We start from the raw sequence: 18238 nt of genomic DNA, 5'->3' as shown, positions 1-18238 counted from the left end.
AATATTTGAGGGGTGCCTGGGTGGCTCAGTTGGTTAAGCGTCCGACTTCAGCTCAGGTCATGATCTCACAGTCTGTGAGTTCGAGCCCCGCGTCAGGCTCTGTGCTGACAGCTCAGAGCCTGGAGCCTGCCTCGGATTCTGTGTCTCCCTCTCTCTTTGCCCCTTCCCTGCTCATGCTTTGTCTCTCTCTGCCTCAAAGATAAATAAAAACATTAAAAAAATTTTAAAAAAAAAGAATATTTGAGATGTAATATGTTAAATAAAACAAAATACTCATGTCTTGGTTACCTTTGTAGTATGACATATTAAGAATCATCTTGTTGAGGCACCTGGGTGGCTCATTTGGTTAAGTGCCTGCCTCTTGATTTCAGCTCAGGTAATGATCCCAGGGGCATGGGATTGAGCCCAGCATCGAGCTCGGTGCTGAACGTAGAGCCTGCTTGGGATTCTCTCTTCCTCTCTCTCTCTCCCTCTCTTTCTCTCTCTCCCCCCTGCCCCTCTCCCCTACTTGTGCTCTCCCCCCCCCCTTTCTCTCTCTCTCTATCTCAAAAAAAGTCATTTTGTTATTATTACTACTATCTATGACTTGAGAAAAATACCAAGTTCCAGTGTAAACCATGGTCATTTATTATTTGAACAAGGTTATTTTCATTTACATGGTTTCATATTTTAAAATTTGTGGTTCTATATAAAATAAGAGAAGGTGGGCTAATATTTTTAAATATAGAATATTAATGTGGAGTTTAAGGTCCATTTTTATCCAATTTAAGTTTCCTCTGAAATACCTGGAAGCACTCCTCACACTTAAAGAAAACAGCTTGCACCTTCATGTTCACAAAAACTGTACTGTGAAACTAAAACACAAAACAAAGCGTTGTGTGGCCATGTATTTTATTGAACCTAGAATCTAATAGCTGTTTGGCAAGTCAATCTAAGACATAATATTTTTGATTCCTTAAGTGTCAAAATGTATTAAATGTTCATTGTACAAAGCATTGTGGAATTAAGCAGATAACAGAAAATATACTGTTTCTGCCTTCAAAGGGATAAGGTTATTTTGGCATTGAAATATTTCTTTTCAGAAAGCTGATAGCAGCGGCAATGTGGGTAGAATATGGGCAAGATCAGTAGGTGTCTTCTCCTGTTTGGATCTCTCTTTGAGGCACCTGTTAGCTCTCCTGGTCTCTTAGAGTCGCCTGTAGCTCACCTCTGGAAATTCTTCCCTTTCCAATTCCTTCTTTTATTATGCCCATATCAAAATTACTTGCTTATAATCTATTTTCTTAGGGATTAATTGCCACAGTGACCGCTAACTAATCTGATAAACTAATCCATGCTAAGGTATGTTCTAGTTTTATCCCTTTGAGTAACATATTTATGTTTTACTCTCTTTTTAGAGACATACCTTAATGCATTAAAGTGATTCTACTATAGGGATTTCTACATGAGTGATGGATCTTTTAGTGTCCCTTAAATTAACCTTTTGAGGGGCTGCCAACATTGTTTCCCTGTCCTGAGGGTGGAGGAGGAAAAAAAAATGGGCTAAGTCTTTGCATTGCCTGGAAGAGTTCTTAATTACATGCTTACCAAAATCCATGAGGGGGCAGGTGGTTTCTTCTCCACCTTGTAGGACCCTCTGTTTCAACAAGCCCAGCCCAGTTTTCCACAATTCTTATTGGAATAAAATGTATTTTTCAAAATAAGGGTGCAAGCAGCATTCTGGGCAGAACAGTTCTTTGTATTACAGGATAGTATTGTACATGGCAGGAAATTTTAGCATCCCTTGTCCCAACCCACTAGACTCCAGTAGCATCTCCCCTGCTACCCCACCTGCCCAGTCATTATGACAACCAATATACCACCCCCACATTTCCAAATGTGTGGTGATGATTATTAGGCAACCCTTTTAGAGCCAGTTAGAACCTTCTCTGTAGGAAGCACAACATACCCCATTAGCCACATCCTCAAAGGAGGTGAGTAGTGGTCAACCTCTAGTGACCATGTCTCTGTTCAGGAATACTGTGTACGACTGGGGAAAAGGCAGACATAAACTTTCCCCTCAACATTTTTCCAGTCAACTATTTTACCCTAAATCAGGTATTCAGACTAAAAGGATGGGAAATTCTTCTAAAAGTAAAGGCTTTCTTCAGATGGCAGCTTAATAAGGAATCATTTGGTGGTTTGACATTGATCTTTCTAATATTGTGACAGTATCCCTGAAAGAAACTATTCCTTTTGGGAGTAACATAACTTCAGAATTTCATATTACTATATTTGGAGTCACATTTGGTCTCATTCAAAAGATCATTAAAATTTTTTTTTTAATGTTCATATATTTTTGAGAGAGAGAGACAGAAAGACAGAGTGCAAGTGAGGGAGGGGCAGAGAGAGGGAAACACAGAATCTGAAGCAGGCCCCAGACTCTGAGCTGTCAGCACAGAGCCTGACACTAGACTTGAACTCATTGACCACGAGATCATGACTTGAGCCAAGGTCAGATGCTTAACTGACTGAGCCACTCAGGTGTCCCTCAAAGATCATTTTTTAAAGAATCAGTACATAAGTAAAAATGGGGACAGAAGTCCCATGTCTCAAATGCTGTGGTAACACACTAAAACATTGATTTTTTAAAAATTGTTCACTTGACACAATTTTCAGTAAGTCAATTTGTATTAATTTTATTAATTTTTCATAGTCTTATGATTAAATGGCTTAAAGATAAAGGTAAAAATAAGAACTATGTAACATCAAAGCAAAATGCATTTCTAGTTTATGGTGAGTAGATCAAAGTTTCAGGGACCATAAAGAGTTTCATTGGGGGAGTAAAGTCCTTTTGTTTTCTTTTAGATAAGATATATGTATAAAGGGCTCATGAATGATAATAGTGCTGTTGTATTAAATAATGCTCAAAGAACATGACTGACAAAATTATGTTAAAATAAATTTTAAAACAATTTATTTAAAATAAAATTATGTGGGGGTGTCTGGGTGGCTCAGTTGGTTAAGCATCCGACTCTTGGTTTTGGCTCAGGTCATGATCTTGCAGTTCATGAGTATGAGGCCCACGTTGAGCTCTGAGCAGGCAGTATTAAGCTTGCTTGGGATTCTCTCTCTCTCTCTCTCTTTCTCTCTCTCTCTCTCTCTCTCTGCCCCTACCCCGCTTGTGCTCTCTCTTCTATCTCTCTCAAAATAAATACATTTTTAAAAAAATAAATAAAAGAAAATTACATGGGAAATAAATTTTGAAATAATTTGTTTAAAAGTCTGTGGTAACTTTAAGAGGATGGCAGGTAGGGAACATGACTTTTGAAAATATGAATGTGTTCTTGCAATGTTAATGGTTATCCCCAAAGTAAGGGTTAAGATGGGCTTCTGTTTTAAAAAAAAAATTAGGGGCGCCTGGGTGGCTCAGTCGTTATGTGTCTGACATCGGCTCAGGTCATGATCTCACGGTTTGTGGGTTTCAAGCCCCGTGTCAAGCCCTGTGCTGACAGCTCAGAGCCTGGAGCCGGCTTTGGATTCTGTGTCTCCCTCTCTCTGCCCCTTCCCTGCTTGCTCTCTGTCTCTCTCTCTCTTGAAAATAAAGATACATTAAAAAAATTTTTTTTAAATAATAAAAATTTTTTTAGGTTTATTTATTTACTTTGAGAGACGCAGAGACAGCATGAGTGGGAGAGGGTCAGAGAGAAAGGGAGAGAGAGAGAATCCCAAGCAGGCTCCACACTGTCAGCACAGAGCCCAATGCAGGGCTCAAACCCATGAAACCATGAGATCACGACCTGAGCCAAAACCGAGTCAGACACCTTACCGACTGAGCCACCCAGGTGCCCAGAGATGGGTTTCTATTATAAATATTTGTACACTTGGTACAAAATGATGCTGATGTGGTGCTATATGGGTGGTTAAACTATTGGTTATGTTGATAAGAAAGCCAATTATATTTCTTCACTAATGGTCTATGTGTTGGTCAGATGCCAACTTAGGAAAATGGTCACTCTGCTCTGAGTTCCAGCAATGCAGGGGCCATGTTAATCCCACTCCATCTCTAGTGACTGGGCACAGTTCCTAGCACACAGAAGGCCCTCATAAGAGCAGAGGAGTTGAAAAACATTTACTCATTTTTTTCTAGTGTAACAGGCACAGCCCTTGATGATTCTCTCCCTGAACCACTTTCAATACAACAACTTCTGACAGCTAATAACAACTCTCAACTCTATGCGTTTAGTGTGTACCTGGCAATGATACCACTATTTCATTTAATTATTAAACCAATTTCATGGCACAGGCATTATTGCCAACATTTTCAGATAAAGAAGCTGAATCTTAGGTCAGTGATTTGCTTGGGATTACGTGGCACCAAAATGCAAATCCAGGTCTCCAAGGCCTGGGTCTATTTATTGAGTGCCTGTTGTGAGTGAGCCACTGTGGTAGAAGATAGATTTCATAAGATAAGCCTCTGCCCTCTGGTGAGGAAGAGGGTCATGTAAACAGGTCATTCCATTCACTATTAAAAGGGCTGAAATAGAGAAAGTTATAAGGCAGCAGCTAGTAAAATTTAAGGAGAGAGGAGTAATTACTTGAATTTAGAGATGTTGCTAATCACACAATGATAGAATAATAGGATTTATATGTTGGCTCTCCAATTCCCAGAGGCAAGCAAGTCATGGAAGATGAGCAAAACTATCACATCTGGATGTCGAACAATTCTGTCCCCAGGTCCAATTTGTCTTCAGGCAGCTCTGCACAGTGAGCCCACCATTGTATAATGAACAGTTTTGCTGTGCCTATACCACACTTACCTCAAACGCCCCAGTGCAGTTCTGACAGCTCACACCACCCCCAGCAACTTGGAAAGCTTCTCCCTGTTATTTCTGAGAGTGGCCGAAGGGGCGCCTCACATGTAGAGACAAATCAAGCCGTTCTTCTACTCGGGTTACCTCTTGCCAACGTCCACTGCAACTAAAGCTTCCTAAAGAAACCTGCTGCCGCCTCTGCTAAGGAGGCCGCCTCTGCTAAGGACTGTTAAGCAGTCCGGGACCCATGACCCACTCACCCCTAATTCTGCCTTTACCCAGCAAAGCCATGAGAGGTGGGGGGAAGCCCCCCTCTGCATTCCACTGGCCTCCAAGACCTCCTGTCTCTCACTGTAGAATTAGCACCTCTTGTCTCTCACAGAATTTCTTCCCATCTTTATCACCTTTAAGCAAAAACTTATCTCAACAGGAAGAAAAAGCAGCAGTTTTCTGTGTGTTTCCTATCCTGTTTATAGACTTCCAAGCAAAATGTTTTCTTTCCCTACTACTGACATACAAGCAAACACACATATACATACACGCACTCACACAGGGAGCCTGGAGATAGAAATCTACACAATTGGCCATTTCCCTTACCAAACCGGAATGCTTAATGCCTTATATTTGTGTCATTAAAAGAAACCACTCAGGGTTTTTTTCCCCCCCAAAAGGAAAAAACAGTTTACATTAAATATAAATGAATATTTACTTGTAGAGACCCAAAACACACAAAAAAGTTCACAAATTTTAAATTTCAGTCTCAGCCAAGACACCCTATTACATATAAGTGAATAATCGAGAGTCAGGAATATTAAGTTTGGTGGTTAAAATCATCCAGGTAATGGCAGAGCCAGGGTTAGGATTTAGGTTTTTCAATCCCCAGTCCAGTGCTCTTTCTCTTGGGCGTGGGGGGGGGGGGGGGGGAGGAGGTTAAAAGAGGTGTAGTTTGATACTTTTTCCTCTCTGGAAGAAAGAAGAATGGGTTTCTCTGTTCTCCCTCAGCTAGTTTTTGGTCAGTTTTTGGTCATCTGCTAGGTATGTGTCATTTCTGGCTCTTGCATTTTCAACACAGCCGACTCTTGTGTACTGAGCTCTGAGCCTCCGTGGTTTTATGGAATGTTCAACATAAGCCTCCTCCAAAGGGAGACTTGTGCAGAGCTCCTCATTCTAAAAATATGCTGTTTGGGTTGAAATGGTTAAATTACTAAGGCTCCTTTTATTGGAGCTTGAATTGTGCCTACATTCCTTTTCACTGTTTTCCTTTTCAAATTGAGTCTTATAATCTACCTTTCCACCTCTATGTTTTTATTCTTTTGAACAAACTGAGCATGATATGCTCCACACAGCCTAGAAGCAGTTACTTATGTGTCCTAATAAATCAGTTTCTCCGATTGTCATTAATATTCAAACATTTTCCCTTAGTGTGGTTGCCTAGACATGCTGCCACAGGGCCTGGAACATATTTCACCAGTAACTAGATGTAGTATTAATTTTCTGTTCTGCCTCCCTCTCCCTGGTCCAGGGAATGGCTAGCTCCTTTTCTTCATCTTCATCAGAAAGTAGAAAACTATGCACATCTGCCACATTCATAATGCTTTTGGCTTCTTTAAGTGTGATGGGGGGGGAATGTTGGGGGTAGATTTGTAGCAGCTGTTTTACCACATTCCTGTGAAAATGCCTGTAGGCATAGACTGTTCCACTCAAAGCCACAAAAAGACCTCTCTGGCCCTGGTAAATCTGCCTTGGCAGATCTGTCAGAATGCAGGGTCCCAGACTCTAGTCTGCATAAGAAATACCTAAGGGTGCAGATTGCTGGAATACACCGTCAGACCCTAGGACTCTGTCCATCTAGGGTAGAGCTGAGGACCCTTTAGCAACATCCTGGTGATTCTGATGCAGGCTGTCTACAGAGCATTCTCTGGGTTTTAGAATTGGGGTCATTTCTTTAAAAATTTTTTTCTTAAAATTGTGGCTGGATGGCCAGTTTTGAGGAATGTTATAGAGGGGATTAACAAACAGATGGGGGAGTGGGCCAGATTTCTCAAATCCCTCCCTTCCCATCTCTCTGATTCTATGATTCTGCATTTTTTGGATTATATATAATACATCTGAATCCATGGAATTTAAGCTCAGTTCGGAGAGATTTCTTGGCATCTTTTTCTCCCTACCGAAGCTCCTGCAAAATGAAGGGTTATGCTAAAATGTAGAAAATATGTGTGTAGACGCTTTGGGAACTTCCTGGACTTATTCTTTAGTAAATAAATAAAACCACAGTCCACAGTCTATGGTCCCTCCCCGTTCATACCTTCTGGGCACAGTTTGCTTGGTTTTACAAGATTAGGACTGAAGTGGGGGGTAGTTTCTGTGAATAGGAGCAGAAGAGGAATATGCCCTGAGAATTGAGGTAAACCTTACATCCTGAAGGGGATGGTCTGGAACATCAGGACACAGCAGGGCTCACTTACGGGTGGGGCAGACAGACCTTCTGTGATATGATTTAGAAGAGACAAGGGCACTTTTGTATGAAATTTCTTTAGAAGGGGTTTTGGTGCCGAGGAGGACTGCCAAAACCTCACACTCTGTAAAGATGAAACTTAAAGATATATACCTGGAAGATGATTTCTTAAATTCACTCTATTACATATAAAGGATTTCAATGATTGTTTCCAGAAAGCTGTTTTTAATGTGCAGGGGGAAACTACCATAGAAAGTTGGAGTGAGGGGAGAAAATAATGGAAATGAGGAAGACACCGTAAAAATAGACAGTTGGCACCATGACTGTTCTTACTCTGTTGATTTTATTCAGTATGCAAGACACACCATAAAATCCTGGAGAAAAAGACCTGATCTTGTGGCAACCTCAGCTAATGAAAGAATAGAAATTCTATGTAAATTTGAAGACAGAGGGCCCTGACAAAGCAAATGCCACTGTGTTCTCATACATTAGAGGGAGGGCCTCCAGTTCTCACTCAGAGGCAGCCTCAGGTCTGGCTATTAAATGGTAATATACATTTAAATATCAACCTGGAATCTCTTCAAGAAATTCCCTATGAGCTGCCTTCCACATTAGGGGTTTCCAAACAGTGATAGTGTAAGGGATGATGTAAAACCAGGATAGAGAGAGGAATCTTGAAGAAAAATCAAAGCCAGATAGGAAGGAAGACTCAAAGCAGACAAGAAACTTCTAGATCAGACAATCTAGACAGACAATCTAGACAGACTACAAAAGCCAGATAACGCAGAAGGGATGATACCTAGCACAGTGCTTGGCACTTAGGGACATTTCATAAATTGTCATGGAAGGACGGGAAGGAGGACAGGGCTTCCTGGTAAAACTTTCTAAGTTATCAGAAGAGGCTGTGGGCTACAAAGTGTGTTGTTATGACTAAAAGGCAACTGGGTCTAAATCTAGAATCCAAACAGCAAAGGGCATTAGTACTTCCTTTCAGAGACCTATGCAGAAGCACAACTCAGGAAAGCAAAGCAAGTGGCTTAGCCCATTGGTAAATGATCCAAAGGCAATGTGACACAGACTAGAAACAAGGTTCAACGAGGTACTTGGTAGGGACATTTCTGCTGAGAGCTCAGGAGAAGTGCCTTGAGGCAGTACTTGTGGTTTATCTCTTCTTTCATAGTTAGTGGCCCCTGCACTTCCTTTTTCTCAAATCCCTCTTTCTACATAAAGTTTAATTTTGCTCCAGAACATTTGTGAATGTTGAAATCAGTGAAAGGGTGAAAGAAAGGAAGTGAATTAAAGAGGAAGTAGGAAGAGGCCAGGTCCTTGATGGAGGCATTTTCTTTTTCTTGGTTCCTGCATGTGGCTCAAGGAAGACCCCCAAAATTTGACATCAGGTTGGCTAGAGTAATGTTATCCAGTTGTCCCTGGGTGGTAGTGGGGGTGGGGGTGGTTCTTTCAGTATATCTTCTGGTGGACTTTATTGGTTAGTAAATCTTGAACTCCAGCAGCAAGTATTTCCTGTATGCTTTCTCCATGCCAGACTCTGGCCATGAGAGAAATACCCACACTATTCTGCCCTTGGAAACCTATAGTCTGGTAGGGGAGAAATAGTCATACATTTTCATTTTCTTGAAAGAAAAGAACAGGGTGCCATGAGAGTTCTTAGCAAGGAAACATATGTGAGGAGGTGACATTTAAGCTGAGACCTGAAGAGTAAGATTTCATCAGTAATAAAGAGAAAAGGTGAGGGTTCCAGGCAGAGGGAACAGCATGTGCAGAAGCAGTGACAGTTTCCAAATCACAATATAGAAGGACCTTAGAGGCAGCAATTCGAATGATGGGCTAGAAGCTATTTTCACATAGCATTTTACATAAGATTTATAAAATCTCAATTGTGGGTATCAAAGGAAAGATGGGCTTGATGTATATTATAAGAGATACAGCACCCCAAATCTCCTTTGTGCTACCAGTATGCAGGAGACGTGAGGTAGGTCAGGCCTGTTTGAAGACCCAAAAGAAGGCAATTGTGGCCAAAGCATAAACCTCAGTGAGAGACTGGCTGAAGATGAAGCCACAATTCAGGTAGAGCCGAGGAGCCTTACTGGGCAGGTTACAAATTGTTAATTTTATCTTAAGTGTAATGGGGAGCCATTAAGGGTTTTAAGCTGGAGAGTAACATGATCTGATTTTACAGTTTAAGATCACTTGAGCTTCTTGATAGAAATGAATTGCAAGGGACAGAAGCTAATTGCAATGGTCCTGTCCCTGAGCAATACATATGTATTCCTCGTTTAATTCTCACAACAGCCCCCCAAAATGGGGGAACTGATGCCCTCTGAGGTAATATAAACTGCCCAGCATAACACTAGGAGAAGAAAAAAAATGTATATAATTTGTTTTATTATTGTGCAGTTAATGCATGGGACATACCAATAAAATCTCAATGATTGTTTTGTCATAAAATTCTGTCAGAAGGTGATGGTCATATCCAGAATGCAGTGATCCCAAAAGGGTTTATATGTGTTTTTGCAGCAAGGAAGTTCCTGACCCCGGCTGCTCATCCAAGAGATAGTAGATACAGCCATGTATGATTAAAGCTATTATAGGATTTTGCTCTTAAAAACCTTTCTTATCATTGTTAAATGTGCAAAAGACCTCTTTTCACTGTTTGGACCTTTTTGTCAGGTTGTTTTCCAGGAAGTGGTTGCTAGGAGTGAAAGAGTTTTATTATTTAGAGCTAAGGGGAGCCTAGATATCCCATCATCTTAAAAAGTACAAAAAAAAAAAAAAAAAAACCCTACTCTGCAACACCATTTGTACCAGTCCACCTGCTTTTTATTTATTTGTGGTTATCTCTTTTTGCTAATGATTCTCTGAAAGCACACACTAAGGCTTGTACCTAAATACTGTCCTGGAGACTGCTGGAGGAGTCTGACTGCCAGGGCCCTTCAGAGCCAACAGCTGCTTCTAATAACAGTGAGTACATGCATGATAAGTGACTACAGAGGCCCCTGCCATCAGTGTGAGTGCCAGCCGCCTGCACAATGCATGACTTACCCTTGAATATGGTTGCCTTTACATTCTGATGATGCTTACCACTGGGGGAAACCCCACCAAGACTGAAGTTGTACCAAGCACGTTACAGAGACACTGTTCCACATCTGGGACAACTTCTCACCCAGGTCCTGAAGTTCTTAGCTGGGTATCCCTTTGTGCCCTCTCATACTACCCCTTAACAGTATCTTTGCTTATTAACCTAAGAGTGTGTGTGCCCTTTTGCTCTTACAAAACTGCCATGTGCTAGGCTGTTTATAGCTTTTGTCTAGTCACTAAACTTAAAACATTGTTTAACCTTGTTTGATATTTATAATGTGTCACCTGCAATTATTACGGTACCTGTTGGAAACAAATAGACATAAGACCCATCAGTAAGTGTCTAATAATCTCTAGATAAAAGTCACAACTGCGTGTAACCAGAATCACATGCTCAGAATCAGAGTTCAGATCCACATGGCACCTTTGAGGTCACTTAGGCCAAGCTTCCATTTAATAGACGAAGGAACTGAGGCAGTGACAGGTCAAGGGATTTATCCAGGCCAATCAACAGGGTAATGGGCAAGCTGGAGCTATTCCAGTCTCCTCAGTCTCAGTTCAGAAAGCCTTTAGAGAGATACATATATTATTAAACTTTTTAATATATAAACATAAATTCAGTCCTCAGAATTGGACTTAACATTTATTTACTGGATCTCTTACTGTACAAGGACTGGATTTTCCTCCCAACATTTGGGCAGATACTAGCAAATATACACACTGAAGTCATTTCCCTTGGCCCATGTCATAAATTATTGAGAGCAAACTGCAATTATGATGGAGACCAAGTTTATCTCCAGAATGTCCACCTTTGTTCCCCATCCTCACTTCTCTCTTCTTTCTTTGGTATTCCTCCCAGCCTTGCTGATATCTTTTTTTTTTTTTTTTTTTTTTGAGAGAGAGCGAGAGAGGGTGCAAGTGAGTGAGGGGCAGAGAGAGAGAGAGAGAGAGAGAAAGAGAGAGAGAAGTGAGGCTCATCCGAGGTGGGGCTTGTGCTCACCTGAAACAGGGCATGAGCCTACCTGAAGTGCAGCTTGAACTCACAAAGACCTGAACCAAAGTCAGATGCTTGCCTGACTGAGACACCCAGGCACCCGCAGTCTTGCTGGTATCTTAAGATACGTATCCCAACCTATACATGGGCCCTTGGCCTTCCACACTTACAACATAAGATAATGCTTTATGTGTAGACCTTTTCCCATCTCATTTCCTCCTTTGCCTACATAAACTTACCTATATAGTATACACTTTCCTCTCAGTTTCTTCTCTCAGGTATGGTGTTAGCAAAGCTCATGTGCTAATTACAACATAAATGTGTTCCTGTCTTTGCCTATCATGAGATGTTATCACTTTATCAGTCACTGTCTTGAATTACGATAATATTTCACTCTGTTGAGTTACGATATTATTTCTAGAAACCTCTATTAAAATGTAAGCAATGATGGAAAGAGCCCAAATGTCCATCAACTGATGAATGGATAAAGAAGAGGTGGTAGATATATACAATGGAATATTATTTGGCAATCAAAAAGAATGAAATCTTGCCATTTGCAACAACATGGATGGAACTAGAGTGTATTATACTAAGGGAAATAAGTCAGAGAAAAACAAATATCATATGAATTCACTCATATGTGGAATTTGAGAAACAAAACAGGTGAACACAGGGGAAGGGAAGCAAAAATAAGGTAAAAACAAAGAGGGAGACAAACCACAAGAGATTCTTAAATACAGAGAACAAACTGAGTGTTGCTGAAGGGGTTTTGGGTGGGGGGTGGGCTTAATGGGTGATGGGCATTAAGGAGGGCACTTGTTCAGATGAGTACTGGGTGTTATATGTAAGTGATGAATCACTAAATTATATTCCTGAAATCATTATTACACTACATGTTAACTAACTTGGACTTAAATTTAAAAAAATAAAATAAAATAATAAAAGCTACCTAAATAAAAGCTACCTAATAAAAGCTACCTATATATACACATACACACACACAACGTTAGCCAGGAGGTAAAATCCATGAAGGCAGTACTGTGTGAAAGCAATACACTCTGCTAGAATTAAACTGTAAGCCTGTCCCTCCCCAAGTTATAAGCATTTGTGTCACGCCTCTTTCAGTAGAAATATAATAGCATCTGGTGCTCAATACAAGTGTATCTAATATATACCAAGTCTGTAGATGATTCTGGATGTTTTCTTTTTCTCCAGCTGGAACGCATAGGTCAGTGACTACGTAACTGTAAGATTAAATAAGGGATGGATTATGAAGACATCCTTTTTTTTTTTTTTTTTTGCCTTGATTCAAATTATATTTATTAACTTTGGAAGTTAATTGTGGAAATATGAACTGCCAGTCAGAAATGGCATTCAACGTTGAAAAAGCGTAAAATATGCTTATTTGAATTCACAGATTCAAATATTTTGGGCACACACTTTTGGGTAAATGGTCATTCTATAGGCTGACCTTTATGTGTGCAGCCAATTATGATTGGCTTCTCTATTATCTAATGTTCTTTCTCCCACCTTCCTTTCATACTAGATGGATCAATTACGACAACGTTTTCTAGTGGTAAAAATAGCCCTCAAATCACAGAAGCTTAAAATGACAAAGTTTCTTTCTCTGACCTCAGAGACCAAGGTAGACAGAGAAGCTACCAATTTTAAGCATGAACAGTTATAGTGGCATAGGGAAAGAGAGAGTAGAAAATAATGCATTGGCTTTTTAAGCTTATAGTATTTCCCCAGCCACAGCAAGTTGCATGGATACATCCAACCTTTAGGGAGCACTCCAACTTTAAGATGTGCGATCCAATACAGTTGAACACTGAAAATATTTGTAGAGAGTGCTAATATCACTTCAGATTACTTGTAATTCCCTAAACCTACCATTTAACTTAATTCTTTTTTGTTCTTGAAAGAATGCTTTTGTCAGCCTTATACACCTGGATTTCTACCTAGTAAATGCCACTTCTTTCTTCTTTTCTAGAATATTCCATAATCTCCCTGATAGAATTCATTTCTAGATCATCTTTATCCATTGAATATACACATATATGTGATGTTTATAGTATCTAGACACACACACACACACACACACACACACATATATATATATATATTTAATATTAATTAATTAATTTAGAGCATGCACATGTGAGAGCAATCCGGGGAGGGGCAGAGGGAGAGAAGTAAAGAATCCCAAGCAGGCTCCATGATGTCAGTGCAGAGCCTGACATGGAGCTTGATCTCATGAACCATGAGATCATGACCTGAGCTGAAATCAAGAGTTGGATGCTTAACAGACTGAGCCACCTAGGCACCCCTAGACTACTGAGTTTCATCTACTTCCTCAAAAGACCATGTTTTCCTTACTCATCTACATAATCTTAGTTCCCATCACGGTGGTTGGTGCAAGTAGATAGTCACTAAAAAAAGGTGTCCATAAAGTCCTTTTGCAGTTTTAATTTTTTTCAATATATGAAATTTATTATCAAATTGGTTTCCATACAACACCCAGTGCTCATCCCAAAAGGTGCCCTCCTCAATACCCATCACCCACCCTCCTCTCCCTCCCACCCCCCATCAACCCTCAGTTTGTTCTCAGTTTTTAAGAGTCTCTTATGCTTTGGCTCTCTCCCACTCTAACCTCTTTTTTTTTTTTTTTTTCCCTTCCCCTCCCCCATGGGTTTCTGTTAAGTTTCTCAGGATCCACATAAGAGTGAAAACATATGGTAACTGTCTTTCTCTGTACGGCTTATTTCACTTAGCATAACACTCTCCAGTTCCATCCACGTTGCTACAAAGGGCCATATTTCATTCTTTCTCATTGCCACGTAGTACTCCATTGTGTATATAAACCACAATTTCTTTATCCATTCATCAGTTGATGGACATTTAGGCTCTTTCCATAATTTGGCTATTGTTGAGAGTGCTGCTTTGCAGTTTTAATTTTTAATACTTCTTTGCGAAACAATAGAGAAGGAATTTACTCAAGATTCAAATAAAATTGTGAGATGTTCATTTTTCTAATATATTTCCTTTATTTTCTTGTTAATAAACTCCCGTTACATTCATTAAGGCTCAACTGAATTACTGAAAATGATATTATTTAAAATGATGATGGAGATGTTGAAAGCTAAAAGATCTACATCCTCTTGTCCAGTCAGGAGATATCTGCACATAAATAATTAGAGTAATGCAATAAATGAAGATATTACCAAGTAAGTCCTGATCTGAAGAGAAAGAACCCTTTAACTCTGCCTAGGGAGGTCGGCGATGGCTTCCCAAAGGAGATGACATTTGAGCTAAGTTTTAGAAAAGACAAGAGATAGTCAGATGAGAATAGTAAAGGGGTAATGGTAGGGGTAAAAGCCACAGCATCAAGAAATGTGTGCTACTTTTACAGCAATTCACTGAAATGTTGAACAGATTAACATTTCTGTATCAATGTTCTCATTTGCAGACTAAGATTGTACCTACCTGCCAATCTCAAATGGATGTTATGAGGGTAACAACTGTTATGAGGGTAAATGTGTGGTTATATAAAAAATTGGAGAGCACCAATGTACATAAGATGGAGACCTTGTAGGGTCAGTGGAATTTTGATGGGTAGGGAAAGGGGTTTAAGACATACCATCTTACCATATAAGATGGTAAGAATCGGGTAAGCATGACTCCAAGGAGAAGAGTCGGTTAGGCGAGGGAAAATCGATCCTTTTGGCAAGTAAGGAGGATATCAAGTTAAAGTTCAAACACTAATCAATCAGGCACAACTACAGAAGTCTAGTTTAGCAGCAGAAAAAGCTGGTTGTCTTAATATGGCTCAATATTTTTTTGTTGGAAGAGAAAGAAAGCAAATCTAGAGTTATAAAAGTGATTCAGAGTCCAAACGGGGGTAAGCTTCTTAATGTTCATTGTATCTCCAATTCCATGCCTTTAAATCATGCAAGGCTATTTATCATATGTGGCCCTCAAACAATATGCAAATAGGTTAAACACAGATACATAATTTAGTAAGGTTAAAAAAATGAAAAAGGGAATGTGATAAATTGTAATTCAAGGAAAAGAGAAAGACACAAAGAATCTTCTATAGTGTGATATTGAATCAATCAGGATGTCTTAACGGAAACCTAGATTCAAACTGATTTAAATAATAAGGAAATGTATCATATATAACAAAGGAGGGCAGGCATCAGAACTGGTTGATCATGAATATAAGCAGTAGCTCAAGAATATCATGGGGATTCCAGAGTCCTTCTAGCTCTCCACTCTCTTGGCCTAGGTGTGTTGGGTTTGTCTTAAGGGTAGCTCCTCTCTTTCACAGCAAGATAGCTACAGCAGTTTCAAGGGGAATAGAATGTCCATGGCTGGCTAGGACTAATCATGTGGGGTAGAACATGTGCTGGGGAATAAAGCTTAAAGAAACTTACACTGCTATCATCATCTGATTGCTCAGGACAGAGTTGGAAACATGGCAACCAATAGGCCAAATTATCATTACAGATGTTTTGACTAGTGTGGTGTTAAAAAAAAAAATGAATGAGCTGCTCACCTGTGTAAGTCAGAAGATTTTATTTATTTTTAAAAATCATACTTCTGTATTATCTTAAAGAATCCAAAAGTCTAGCTAATTGTGCCTGCAATCCACTTATCTAAAGCTGGCTGGAGTACATTAGTTACATCCCCTTTAGACAGAGCATTCCAATTCTAATTTACTGGAGCCTCATCATTCCCTAATATGTAATAAACTGGCCTGCTTTACTCAAGTTACCTACTGAGCCCTTCATTGGGGAAATTATTCCTAAAGATTTTTAAGAGCTTTGTGGCATTTTTGTAATCATGAACATGTCTCTTACAGGCATTTGTCCAATGGTTCAAAAGAATAGAAGGCAAGAGCCACATCTGGCTGGAGAGTGTGTCTTTGCCAATTCCATTGTACAAATTGAGTGACTTTATTAACTTATAATTTTCATAGCCATAAAACTTAGCATTTGACATCCGTCCCCAATAGAATTGTTACAAACATAAGTAGCTTCTTTACCTTCAAAGGAAGTAAGGATGTATTTTTATTCATATTTTATCAATGAAAGAATTGCTTTCATATTTATGCTTGATAGCCAAGAAACAAATATTTTTTTCTGTAAGATTTTCAGTCAAATATTAGTCATTCTTACCTTTGTAAAGCTTCAGTTCAAGGATACTGTCTGTTTGTTACACTCTTGAAGTGTATTTACAAAGTAGCTCTATTACTTACTAGTTGTATCACCCATCATTGGTTAAACAAAATTAAATAAAGTTTAAAAGGAACCATTAAAAAGTGAAAATTGGGGGTGCCTCGATGGCTCAATAGGTTAAGTGTCTGACTCTGGATTTTGGCTCACGTCACGATCTCACGGTTTGTGAGTTCAGGCCCCGCGTCTGGTTCTGTGCTGGCAGAATGGAGCCTACTTGGATTTCTCTCTCTCTCTCCCTCTTTCTGCCCCTCCCCTACTGGTGCTCTCTCTCTCAAAATAAAATTTTATTAAAAAAGTGAAAATTGGATTTGTAGTATCTTCTACACTTATAATTGTTAGAGAAAAGAAACAGCTTTCAACATTATAATAAGGCTTTTCTTTAATTATGAAATATTTCAAACATAGAAAAGGAAAGAGAATATAACAAACACCTGTGCATTAACTACTAAGGTACCATATTTGCTTCAAATTTTAAAAAATTATTTTTAAAAAAATCAATCATTACAGATAGAGTTGAAGTTATCTGTATACATCTCTTCAATCCCATTTCTCATTATAAACACCCAGAAATAACAGCCACTACAATGAATTTGATGTTTATTAATCTTATGCACATTTGAAACTCTTAAACCATGTATCCATAAATCTATAAACAATGTATTGTTTTGCATGTCACACAATTTTATAATCACGGTATAATACACATATTCAGCTGAAACTTGCCTTTTCTCAATATTATTTTTGAGACTTACCCACTTTAATACATGATACTGTATTAATTTTAATGTACAGTACTCTGCTATATGCAAATATCACATTATTTTAATTCATTCTCCTACTGATAAACATTTAGGCTGTTTCTACAGAGACTTTTTTTTAAGTTTATTTATTTTGAAAGAGAGAGAGTGCACATGAGTGGGAGAGGGGCAGAGAGAGAGGGAGAGAAAGAATCTGAAGCAGGCTCCACACTGTCAGTGCAGATACTGATGTGGGGCTCGATCTCACCATGAGATCATGACCTGAGCTGAAATCAAGAGTCGGATGCTTGAACGACTGAGCCACCCAGGTGCCCTACAGAGATTTTTTTAAAATACATCAGTTTGTTGTACTCTTGGGGGTGCATATGAATGAAGCTGTGCCTCAGAACATACCACATGGTATTGTTACTGTGAGAAGCAGCTCAATCATGAATCAAACTTTCTTTTCTGGAGTTGCTTCTTGTGACATAATTGGACAGAGGGAATCACATACTAACTACAAATGTCAGATACTTAAAAAGTATAGACAGATTTGAAGGAATTCATGCTATTCAGAGGATAAATACTGATTCCTCTTTGCCCCAGAACATCAAAATACATTACTGTGGACGATGACTGTTTTTAAAAATGTCTGAATTTTGGATTTAATTCCATAATTTCAGTGAAGTTCAGTAATTGGTTTCTGGATTAGTAATATGACTTTACCATTGGGTGAGCATAAATACACAAAATCCAGGCTCATTTTTCTTTTTCAGAGCTTAGAAAAATGTGACAAATTTCAGATGCTGAAGCAGTGTTAGGTTTCATAGCATAAAACCAATGTAGCATAATGGATATGAAGCTCACACTTTAAACCACTAATTTTCCCTAATTAAATCCAAATATAAATGACATATTAAAAT

General features: G+C 39.1%; 1 long non-coding RNA gene across 1 annotated transcript in view; it reads right to left on the bottom strand.

The window, feature by feature from the left end:
- LOC109274688 (uncharacterized) overlaps positions 1–18238 on the bottom strand; it is a 74662-nt gene that overhangs the window by 52388 nt on the left and 4036 nt on the right. The gene's annotated exons all lie outside the window — the stretch shown is intronic.

The sequence above is a fragment of the Panthera pardus genome, unplaced genomic scaffold (genome assembly GCF_024362965.1).
Source record: "Panthera pardus isolate Hobbes unplaced genomic scaffold, ASM2436296v1 HiC_scaffold_10, whole genome shotgun sequence".
In the NCBI taxonomy this organism is placed as follows: Eukaryota; Metazoa; Chordata; class Mammalia; order Carnivora; family Felidae; genus Panthera; species Panthera pardus.
The sequence above is the reverse complement of the archived record's forward strand: the minus strand, read 5'-3'. Positions and strand labels throughout refer to the sequence as shown.